The 12395-nt window shown below is 43.8% G+C and overlaps 1 protein-coding gene across 5 annotated transcripts in view; it reads right to left on the reverse strand.

The window, feature by feature from the left end:
- dph6 (diphthamine biosynthesis 6) overlaps positions 1-12395 on the reverse strand; it is a 321719-nt gene that overhangs the window by 107701 nt on the left and 201623 nt on the right. The gene's annotated exons all lie outside the window — the stretch shown is intronic.

Genomic DNA, 12395 nt, shown 5'->3' on the forward strand with positions numbered 1-12395 from the left:
ATTAGGAAATTCAAGGTGGTGTTTACCGTATATTGGTGGAAGGTTCTAAGAAGCCATAAATACAGATCCACCCAACAAGCAATTCATCAGTCTGCATTTGCTTCAATTTGCAACGATTATGTTACATACCAAATGGTGTCTTGTTGATATATGAGCTGCTCCAACTTTGGACAGGCAGACTTAACAACTAATTTGCACTCTGCTAATTCAAACCTGGCTGACAATTCAACATTATATTGATCTTAACTTTTTAAAATTCTTTTATGGATATGAAGTTCTGTGCATTCCTCACTGCTGTTGAGAAGATGGTGCTGAGCTACCTTCTTGAACTGCTACAGTCCATGTGGTGACTTGCATTACTGAATATTTTTGCAGGATGCGTGCTGTGACAATTGTCTGCTGAAACTACAAAACATAAGTAAAGTGACAAATTTGGACTCTTTCCCTCTCTCTCAAGCTCAAACAGAACCTATAATGCACAAAGCTGAAACCCTCACTTCAAGTGAAGTTGTTATTAATGAAGTTTCAGAATATTCAAGGAAAGGTAACATCTTTTAACATGAATGATGACCAATTATTGTTAGGAAAACAGTTCTCAGGAATCTTTATTTCCTGCAGTTTTTTTGGTACCTTAAATCAACTTTCAAAACAAAAGTAACAGCTCAGTTAACATGCAAATAACTTACTTAGATGAAAACAATAACCTATACAATAGCCGAGATTCATGAGTATATTATCAGTGCAAAAAACTTGGAAATAAACTTTGAAAATACAAAACTTAATTTAGCAAGTTAAAGATTATCCCTGTTATACAAAAGAAAACAATTTCAGGGTATAGAATGAGACTTCACTGATCTCCAAAATAGATTGAAATCTAATCTGAACAAGAAATGCCAAGAACTAAATTAATCTTCAAACAAAGAGAAAGACTCTGTCATTTTACTGCAGTTTAATACCATACTTTCAATCTGATGAAGGAAACTATATTACATCAGCTTTAATTCACAAAAGCATTACAGGCTAAACCTCATTCAAGCCTTTTTACACTAAAGTATTGAAGACTCTGTTTTTCAAATCTCCAATACGTTCAAATTTATTATGATGTGCAACTATGCGACAGTTCCTTTCAATTCCAATTGGAGAATACTGTGTACTTTTGAAAAAAATGGCTGTTGAAGAAGCCTGCTTGCCATATCAGGTTTCCCATGATACTGTGCCAGTCCGTCAAGTTTGGCTGTCAACTTTGATGCATTTTTCAGTGCAACAGTACAAGCTTAAATTACTATGACTGCAAACCATAAATGAGTACCCAGTGCTTTGAAACCATCAGATCAATCAGAAGATCATTTACTTGGAAGGGTTATTTGGTAAAGTGAGAGCTGTACATCAACTACCCGCAACTGAGGGCTGAGGCAGCAAAACGACAACAACAAATTGTCATTGGCATTCCATTTATGAACCTTCAGACAGCATCAGAGTTCTGTTCCACAGGAAACCAGATAAGGTCAGACTTTCACTGAATATTTCTTAACAAGCTACCATCAAAAGAAGTTATGATTTGAATAAAAAGGCTATCACTCCTTAATTTCAATATCAAAAGGGATTCACTGTGAACTCCCAATGCAGGAAAAATCTCCCCAAGCTGCATCAGACAGGTGCTTAATAATCTATTATTTAGGATTTATTTTAGGTTGGTTGGAATAAAAAAAAAGCTATGCTACTAAGAAACCACAAATGGGCTACCACAAAGGAAAGAATGTTATTAACATACTATTAACAGTTCAAAAGAATGATATGACATACCAATCAAGCTTGTTAATTGACTGTCAATGATCTGTCCTTAAAAATACAACACAACTGTATAATGCAGTTCTAAATCCGACAGGAAGAAAGTTACATTTGCATTAGTCTCATAAACTAATCAACAATCAGAACATAATGTACATTTTTAATGTGTTAGATATGTGTTTCATATGTGCTGTTTTCCACAGGGCAATAACAGTAAATGCAGAATTCTCCTAAACTATTATTGATATTAGGATTGGCTCTGCGAAAAGAACTACATTTAATTAATTTATTGGTTTTAAAATGCTTTAAACTAAACATTTCTACATTTCCACTTTTTAAAAATAAACTGTCAAAATGCTAATTTGCTTATTATGTCCTCCTCAAACACAGTCTGCATACAGATTTATAGGAAGTCTTCTGGAAACTCCTCAAAAAAACTCAGCAGGATAATAACTTACAAATATTAAAATTGCCATGGGGATTGGGGGAAGGGAAGATAGAGTTGCCTCCAGAGATTTTAATCTACTTTGAAACTACATCTGTGCTTTGACTGAAACAAAGTGTAACCCTAGGAAGGCTGGATTTTGTCTGTAGCTGCCAAATAGGGGTCTTCTCCAATCAGCCTAAGCATAAAGTTAGCTTTATGAATTGGATAAAAGGATCCTCTGTCTAATTTACTTATTCGATATTTATTTATAAACTCTGCTTATTGGTGAAGTTAATATTGGACCTTAGTAGTTATAGCAAGGTTGATGATTTTTTCAGATAGTGAGTTGCTGCAACTGTTAACTTCCAAGCATCTGTTTTGGGTAGGGTACACGTGCTGTGTTTGAGCCTTTCAAAATTGGAGGAGGGCCACGAGTGCTGAAGTCCCATCTCCACTTTCTGACAAATCCGATTTTTGCTGCCGTGAAAAGGGGTGGGTATGACTCAAATAGGGGGAAATCTTGAACTCAGCAGGGTCATTTGAACTTAGTGCTGAGTTTTAATTGTCCCCATTTCAGCTGATCCAAGTGCCTTAGCACACAATGAGAATCACAAATTGATGAAATAGACTTGAGAGTGCTCTTGATAGTGGATAAGATATTTTATGTGTCATGAGATCATTCAGTGGCAATGTAAATAGTGAATAAGGAAAAAACAGGCTGAACCCTGCCCTAGCTCACACTTTCTTGACTTGAGATAGCTGCTGAAGGTGAAGATCTGGTCGCACAGTATACATCCCCTGCGGCTGTTCCCCTCAAGAACAAGTATACCGTTTTGGACACTTGTGGGTGGGTGGGTGGGGGGGGAAACGACTTACCAGGGGTAAGCAATGGGGTTCAGGCCTCTGGCATGGAGCCTGTCTCCGTTGCTCAGAAGGGAAGGGTGGAGAAGAGCAGAGCAATAGTTATTGGGGACCTGATAGTTCGGGGCACAGATAGGCGGTTTTGTGGGGGCGAGAGAGACTCACGTTTGGTATGTTGCCTCCTAGGTGCAAGGGTACGTGACGTCTCTGATCGTGTTTTCCGGGTCCTTAAGGGGGAGGGGGAGCAGCCCAAAGTCGTGGTCCACATTGGCACCAATGACATAGGTAGGAAGAGGGCTGAGGATGTTAGGCAGGCATTCAGGGAACTAGGTTGGAAGCTCAGAGTTAGAACAAACAGATTTGTTGTCTCTGGTTTGTTACCCATGCCACGTGATAGAGAGTCAAGGAATAGGGAGAGAGAACAGTTAAATGCGTGGCTACAGGGATGGTGCAGGAGGGAGGGATTCCGGTATCTGGATAACTGGGGTTCTTTCTGGGGAAGGTGGGACCTCTATAAACAGGATGGTCTCCACCTGAACCTGAGGGGCACCAGTATCCTTGGGGGGAGGTTTGCTAGTGCTCTTGGAGGGGGGGGGGAATTTAAACTAACTCTGCAGGAGCATGGGAACCTAGACTGTAGCTTTAGGGTGCAGGACCTGGAGTGTAGGGATGTTAGGAACATGGCATCAATCTCAAAGGAAGGTGCCTGTAAACAGGAAAGTTGCTTGAAGTGTGTATATTCAAAGCAAGAAGTATACGAAATAAGTTAGGTGAACTTGCAGCGTGGGTTGGTACCTGGGATTTCGATGTTGTGGCTATTACGGAGACATGGGTAGAACAGGGACAGGAATGGCTGTTGCAGGTTCCAGGGTTTAAATGTTTTAGTAGGGTCAGAGGTGGGGGTAAACGAGGGGGAGGTGTGGCATTGCTTGTCAAAGATAGTATTACAGTGGTGGAAAGGACGATGGAGGAAGACTTGCCATCTGAGGTAGTTTGGGCTGAGGTTAGGAATAGGAAAGGTGAGGTCACCCTGTTAGGAGTTTTCTACAGGCCTCCTAATAGTCCTAGAGACGTAGAAGAAAGGATTGCGAGGATGATTCAGGAGAAGAGTGAAAGTAATAGGGTGGTTGTTATGGGGGACTTTAACTTTCCTGATATTGACTGGGAAGGCTACAGCTCGAGTTCGTTAGATGGGTCGGTGTTTGTCCAATGTGTGCAGGAGGGTTTCCTGACACAATATGTAGACAGGCCAACAAGAGGTGAGGCCATACTGGATTTGGTACTGGGTAACGAACCAGGCCAGGTGTTGAGAATTGGAGGTAGGTGAGCACTTTGGGGACAGTGACCACAATTTGGTGACTTTTACTCTAGTGATGGAGAGGGATAAGTGTGCACTGCAGGGCAAGAGTTATAGCTGGGGGCAGGGAAATTATGATGCGGTGAGGCACGACTTAGGATGCGTGGCTTGGAAAAGTAGGCTTCAAGGGAAGAGTGTAATTGATATGTGGAGCTTGTTCAAGGAGCAACTATTGAGTGACCTTGATAACTATGTACCTGTCAGGCAGGGAGGAAAGGGTCGTGTGAGGGAGCTGTGGTTTAATAAGGAATTGGAATCCCTTGTTAAAGGGAAGAGGGCGGCCTGTGTAAAGATGAGGCGTGAAGGTTCAATTGGGGCGATTGAGAGTTATAAGGTAGCCAGGAAGGATCTGAAGAGACAGCAGCAAGGAGGGGACATGAAAGGTCCTTAGTCGGTAGGATTAGGGAAAACCCAAAGGCTTTCTATAGGTATGTCAGGAATAAAAGAGTGACTAGGGTAGGAATAGGTCCCGTCAAGGATAGCAGTGGGAAGTTGCGTGTGGAGGCTAAAGAGATTGGGGAGACACTGAATGAATACTTTTCGTCAGTATTCACTCAGGAACAGGACATTGTTGCCAATGTAAATACTGAGTCACAATTAATTAGAATGGACGGCTTTGAGGTATGTAGGGAAGAGGTGTTGGAAATTCTGGAAAGGGTGAAAATAGATAAGTCCCCTGGGCCTGATGGCATTTATCCTAGGATTCTCTGGGAAGCAAGGGAGGAGATTGCAGAGCCATTGGCCTTGATTTTTATGTCCTCGATGTCTACAGGAATAGTGCCAGAAGACTGGAGGATAGCAAATGTGGTTCCCTTGTTCAAGAAGGGGAGTAGGGATAACCCTAGTAACTATAGGCCGGTGAGTCTCACTTCTGTTGTGGTCAAAGTCTTAGAGAGAATTGTAAGGGATAGGATTTATGAACATCTGGATAGGAATAATGTGATCAAGGATAGTCAGCATGGTTTTGTGAAGGGCAGGCAGTGCCTCACAAACCTTATTGAATTCTTTGAAAAGGTGACTAAGGAGGTGGACGAGGGTAAAGCGGGTAGGTATGGTGTATATGGATTTTAGTAAGGCGTTTAATAAGGTTCCCCATGGTAGGCAACTGCAAAAAATACGGAGGTATGGCATTGAGGGTGAGTTGGAGGTTTGGATTAGGAATTGGCTGGCTGGAAGACGACAGAGGGTAGTAGTTGATGGTAAAGGTTCATCTTGGAGTGCAGTTACTAGCGGTGTTCAGCAAGGATCTGTTTTGGGACCATTGCTGTTTGTCATTTTTATAAATGACCTGGAGGAGGGGTTAGAAGGTTGGGTGAGCAAGTTTGCAGATGATACGAAAGTTGGTGGAGTTGTTGACAGTGAGGAAGGATATGGCAGGTGACAGCGGGATTTAGATAAGCTGCAGAGCTGGGCAGAAAGGTGGCAAATGGAGTTCAATGTAGGTAAGTGTGAGGTGATTCACTTTGGTAAGAGTAACAAGAAGATGGGGTACTGGGCTAATGGTCGGATACTTGGTAGTGTGGATGAGCAGAGGGATCTTGGTGTCCATGTACACAGATCTCTGAAAGTTGCCACCTGGGTAAATAGTGTTGTGAAGAAGGCATATGGCGTACTGGCTTTTATTGGTAGAGGAATTGAGTTCCGGAGTCCTGAGGTCATGTTGCAGTTGTATAAGACTCTGGTGCGGCCGCATCTGGAGTATTGTGTGCAGTTTTGGTCGCCATACTATAGGAAGGATGTGGAGGCACTGGAACGGGTGCAGAGGACGTTTACCAGGATGTTACCTGGTATGGTAGGAAGATCGTATGAGGAAAGACTGAGGCACTTGGGGCAGTTTTCATTGGAGAAAAGAAGGTTTAGGGGTGACTTGATAGAGGTGTACAAGATGATTAGGGGTTTAGATAGGGTTGACCATGAGAATCTTTTTCCAAGTATGGAGTCAGCTATTACGAGAGGGCATAGCTTTAAATTAAGGGGTGGTAGGTATAGGACAGATGTTAGGGGTAGATTTTTTACTCAGCGGGTTGTGAGTTCATGGAATGCCCTGCCAGTAGCAGTGGTGGACTCTCCCTCTTTATGGGCATTTAAACGGGCATTGGATAGGCATATGAAGGATAGTGTAAAAACAATGACTGCAGATGCTGAAAATCAAATACTGGATTAGTGGTGCTGGAAGAGCACAGCAGTTCAGGCAGCATCCAACGAGCAGCGAAATCAACGTTTCGGGCAAAAGCCCTTCATCAGGAATAAAGGCAATGAGCCTGAAGCATGGAGAGATAAGCTAGAGGAGGGTGGGGGTGGGGAGAGAGTAGCATAGAGTACAATGGGTGAGTGGGGGAGGAGATGAAGGTGATAGGTCAAGGAGGAGAGGGTGGAGTGGATAGGTGGAAAAGAAGATAGGCAGGTCGGACAAGTCAAGGAGGCAGTAACTGAGCTGGAAGTTTGAAACTAGGATGAGGTGGGGGAAGGGGAAATGAGGAAGCTGTTGAAGTCCACATTGATGCCCTGGGGTTGAAGTGTTCCGAGGCGGAAGATGAGGCTTTCTTCCTCCAGGCGTCTGGTGGTGAGGGAGCGGTGGTGAAGGAGGCCCAGGACCTCCATGTCCTCGGCAGAGTGGGAGGGGGAGTTGAAATGTTGGGCCACGGGGCGGTTTGGTTGATTGGTGCGGGTGTCTCGGAGATGTTCCCTAAAGCGCTCTGCTAGGAGGCGCCCAGTCTCCCCAATGTAGAGGAGACCGCATCGAGAGCAACGGATACAATAAATGATATTGGTGGATGTGCAGGTGAAACTTTGATGGATGTGGAAGGCTCCTTTAGGGCCTTGGATAGAGGTGAGGGAGGAGGTGTGGGCACAGGTTTTACAGTTCCTGCGGTGGCAGGGGAAAGTGCCAGAATGGGAGGGTGGGTCGTAGGGGTGTGTGGACCTGACCAGGTAGTCACGGAGGGAATGGTCTTTGCGGAAGGCGGAAAGGGGTGGGGAGGGAAATATATCCCTGGTGGTGGGGTCTTTTTGGAGGTGGCGGAAATGTCGGTGGATGATTTGGTTGATGCGAAGGTTTGTAGGGTGGAAGGTGAGCACCAGGGGCGTTCTGTCCTTGTTACGGTTGGAGGGGTGGGGTCTGAGGGCGGAGGTGCGGGATGTGGACGAGATGCGTTGGAGGGCATCTTTAACCACGTGGGAAGGGAAATTGCGGTCTCTAAAGAAGGAGGCCATCTGGTGTGTCCTATGGTGGAACTGGTCCTCCTGGGAGCAGATACGGTGGAGGCGGAGAAATTGGGAATACGGGATGGCATTTTTGCAAGAGATAGGGTGGGAAGAGGTGTAATCCAGGTAGCTATGGGAGTCAGTGGGTTTGTAAAAAATGTCAGTGTCAAGTCGGTCGTCACTAATGGAGATGGAGAGGTCCAGGAAGGGGAGCGAGGTGTCAGAGATAGTCCAGGTAAATTTAAGGTCAGGGTGGAATGTGTTGGTGAAGTTGATGAAGGATAGTGGGCTAGTGTAGGTTAGGTGGGCTTGGATCGGCGCAACATCGAGGGCCAAAGGGCCTGTACTGCGCTGTATTTTTCTATGTTCTGTGTGGTAATCCTTTGGGCCAGGGATGAGGCTTGCTCATGCCAAGAACCTGTGCATGCAGCCTCTCAACAGCGGGGATTATTTTAAAAGGGTTGCTCTGCAGCTTCCACATATTTTTGGCTTGTTTTTAGTATTTTGAAAAGAGTTAATGTTAAAGTTGCTACAGTCTTTGGCTGGAGATAAGAAGTCCTACAATGGCTTCCATAAGATGCAGATGTATTCTGTACAGCTCCTGAGAGCCCTTAGCAGTGATATCTGTCTATAAATGTAGTTGTATTTACTGCTGTCATTTACTAAACCATTCTGTTAAATAAAAAAATTTGATAACAAAGGCAGGTATCTCCTCTTCTTTTTGGATTCACTAATGGTCCACAGTAGACTCTCTGATAATTAAATAGGCTTGGTCTCAGTATAGATAAAGGAATATTCATGGCAGTGAGCTAGCTCAAGCAACCCTTACCCTCACCCAACATGGTGAGGTATTGACATAGTGACATTGTCTCTGCACTAGTAATCCAGAAATTCAAGTACTATTCTGGGGACCTGAGTTCGAATTCCATCACGGCAGATGTTGGAACTTGAATTTAATTTTAAAATTCTAGTTATCAAATGGTGATTTAATATTTTAAAACATATTGTTCATTAGCATCCTGTAGGCAAGAAAAGGATATTATTAAGCTGGAGAGGGTTCAGAAGTGATTTGCCAGCATGTTGCCGAGAATAGAAGGTTGAGCCATGAGGAGAGGCTGGATGGGCTAGGACTTTTCTCACTGGAGGTTAAGGCACTACTTTATAGAAGTTTACAAAACCATGAGGGGTATAGATTAGGCGAATAGCAGGTGTCTTTTCCCTCGGGGGGGAGTTTCAAGATTTTTTAAGATGAGAGAAGAATTTAAAAAAACATAAGGGCTATTCTTTATTCGCACAGAGAGTGGTTCATGTATGGAATTAACTTCCAGAGGAAGTGGTGGATGTGGGGTACAGTTACAACATTTCAAAAACATTTAGACTACATAAAAAAGAAATGTTTGGAGGGGCACGGATGAAGCGCAGGCAGGCAGTACTTGTTTAGTTTGGGATCATGGACGGCATGGACTAGTTGGACCAAAGGGGTTGTTTCTATGCTGTATGACTACATGACTCTATCAGACGAAAGTGAGTACTGCAGATACTGGAGATTAGAGTCAAGAGTGTGGTGCTGGAAAAGCACAGCTTGTCAGGGAGCATTTGAGGAGCAGAAAAATCGACTTTTCGGGCAAAAGATCTTCATCGGGAATTCCTGATGAAGGGCTTTTGCCCAAAACATCGATTTTCCTGCTCCTCCAATGCTGCCTGACCTGCTGTGCTTTTCCAGCACCACACTCTTGACTCTACGCGGCTCTATCACACAACTCACCACAATTACTTGGTCTGGCCTACACATGATGCCAGACGCACGTCAATACGGCTGACTCTTAATTGCCCTTTAAAATGGCCTGGCAAGCCACTCAGTTGTAGCAAACTGCTAAAGAATGTCAAAAGAAAAAATGAAACTGTCTGGACAATCTGGCATTGTCCATGACAATGGTAACAGCAAACTCAGCTCAACAAGCCCTGCCTCCTTGCTAACATCTGGGGGCTAGCACCAAAACAGTCTCACAGAACAGCCAAGCCACATCCTGACATTAGACACACTCACTGAAGTGCAGCCTGTAGACCATGTCCGAGACAACACCATTGCCATCTTTAAGTGCGTCCTGTCATACAGGACAGTCAAGCAGAGGCAGCAGCACAGTGAGATAAAATCAGGTCGGAGATGCTACTTAAACATTGACTGTGGACTTCATGAATTGACATGGTATCAGAAGAAACTTGGGTAAGGAAACCTTCTCCTGATTATTGCACATGTCCTCTCCCTCAGCTGATAAATCAGTACTCAAGATAACTACTTGGAGGCATTGCAAAAGATGGTAATAGGGCAGAATTTACTCTGGGCATGGGGCACTTGACAGCACTACCATTGCTGAGCTGGCCGAGACCTAAAGGACATAGTGCTCGAATGGATCAGTGACAAGTGGGAAAGGAACCAATTTGCCTGCCACAAATACATCTGTTCATGACAGGACAGGTAGGAGTGATCAGTGCATTGTTCTTGTAGAGATGAAGTCCTGACTTCATATTGAAGAAACCCACCCAGTTGTGATACCACTATAACCATTCTAAATGGGACAGATTTTGAACAGATCAAGCAATTTCAGACTGGGCATTCAAGAGGTGCTGCAGGCCATCAGCAGCAGCAGAATTATACTCCAAAACAATCTGTAACCTTATGGTCTGGCACATACAACCATTACCATCAAACCAGGGGATCCACCCTGAATTTTAAAAAAATCCAGGAGAATATACCAGGAGCAGCAGGCATACCTAAAAATGAACTGCCAACCTGGTGAAAGTAAACATAGGACTACTTGCATAGCAAATTGCATAAATAGCGGTGATAGATCAGGGCAAGTGATTCCATAATCATTGAACATAGAACATTACAGCACAGTACAGGCGCTTCAGTCCTTGATGTTATATCTTTTATCCTACTCTAAGATCAAACTAACCAACATATCCTTCATTTGACGATCATTCATGTGCCTATCCATGCATCGTTTAAAAGTGCCTAATTTATTTGACTCTACAATCACTGCTGGCAGTGCATTCCACACACCCGCCAATCTCTATCTAAAGGACCAACCTCTGAAATCTCCCCAAAACCTTCCTCCAATCACCTTAAAATTACGCCCCCTTGTGATACCCATTACTGCCCTTGGGAAAAGTCTCTGACTAATCACTGTATCTATGCCTCTCATCATCTTGTATTCCTCTACCAAGTCACCTCTCATCCTTCTTCGCTCCAACTTCAAAAGCCTTAGCTCCCTCAAGCTTTCTTCATAAGACATGACCTCTAATTCAGGCAGCACCCTGGTAAATCTCCTCTGTACCCTCTCTAAAGCTTCCACATCTTTTCAATAATGAGGTGATCAGAACTGAACACAATATTCCACGTGTGGTCTAATCAGGGCTCTAGAGCTGCAGCATAACATCGTGCCTCTTAAATTCAATACTCCCACTAATGAATGCCAACACACCATATGCCTTCTTAACAACCCTATTAACTTGGGTGGCAACTTTAGATTAGATTAGATTCCCTACAGTAGAGAAACAGGCCCTTTGGCGCAACAAGTCCACAGTGATCCTCAGAACAGCAACCCACCCAGACCCATTCCCCTACCCTATATTTACCCCCAACTAATGCACCTAACACTGTGGACAATTTAGCATGGCCAGTTCACCTGACTTGCACATTTTTGGATTGTGGGAGGAAACCAGAGCACCCAGAGGAAACCCACACAGACACGGGGAGAATGTGCAAACTCCACACAGCGTCACCTGAGGCTGAAATCGAACCTGGATCCCTGACACTGTGAGATGGCAGTGCTAACCACTGAGCCACCATGCTGCAAATCTTTGAGGAATCTATGGACATGGACCCCAAGTTCCCTCTATTCCTCCACACTGCCAAGGATTCTGCCTTTAACCCTGTATTCTGCATCCAAATTCAACCTTCCAAAATGAATCACTTCACACTTTTCCAGGTTGAATTCCATCTGCTGCTTATCAGCCCAGTTTTGCATCCTGTCCATGTCCCGTTGCAACCTATAACAGCCCTTTCCACTATCAAACATATCACCAACCTTAGTGTTATCAACAAACATACTAACTCACCCTTCCACTTCCTCATTCAAGTCATTTATAAAAATCATAAACAGCAGAGGTCCCAGAACAGATCCCTGCGGGACACCACTGGTCATCGAACGCCAGGCTGAATACTTTACATTTACTACCACTCTCTGTCTTATATGGGTCAACCCATTCTGTATCCAGACAGCTAAATTTCCATGTATCCCATGCCTCCTTAACTTCTGAATGAACCTACCATGAGGAACTTTATCAAACGCCTTGCTAACATCCATGTTCATCATATCCACTACTCTACCTTCATCAATGTGTTTTGTTACATCCTCAAAGAATTCAATAAAACTTCCCCTCACAAAGCCATGCTGACTATCTCTAATCAAACTATACTTTTCCAAGTAATTGTAAATACTGGCTCTCAGAATCCTTTCCAATAATTTGCCCACCACAGATATAAAATTGACTGGTCTAGTAATTCCGAGGATTATTCCTATTCCCTGTCTTGAGCAAATGAATAAAATTTGCTTCCCTCCCATCATCTGGCACTACTTCAGTGGACAGTAAGGACCCAAAGATCATCGCCAAAGACATAGTAACCTCTTCTCTTGCTTCGTGTAGTAATCTTGGGTACATTCAATCTGGCCGAGGGGACTTACTATATTTATG

The sequence above is a fragment of the Chiloscyllium punctatum genome, chromosome 4 (genome assembly GCF_047496795.1).
Source record: "Chiloscyllium punctatum isolate Juve2018m chromosome 4, sChiPun1.3, whole genome shotgun sequence".
NCBI lineage: Eukaryota > Metazoa > Chordata > Chondrichthyes > Orectolobiformes > Hemiscylliidae > Chiloscyllium > Chiloscyllium punctatum.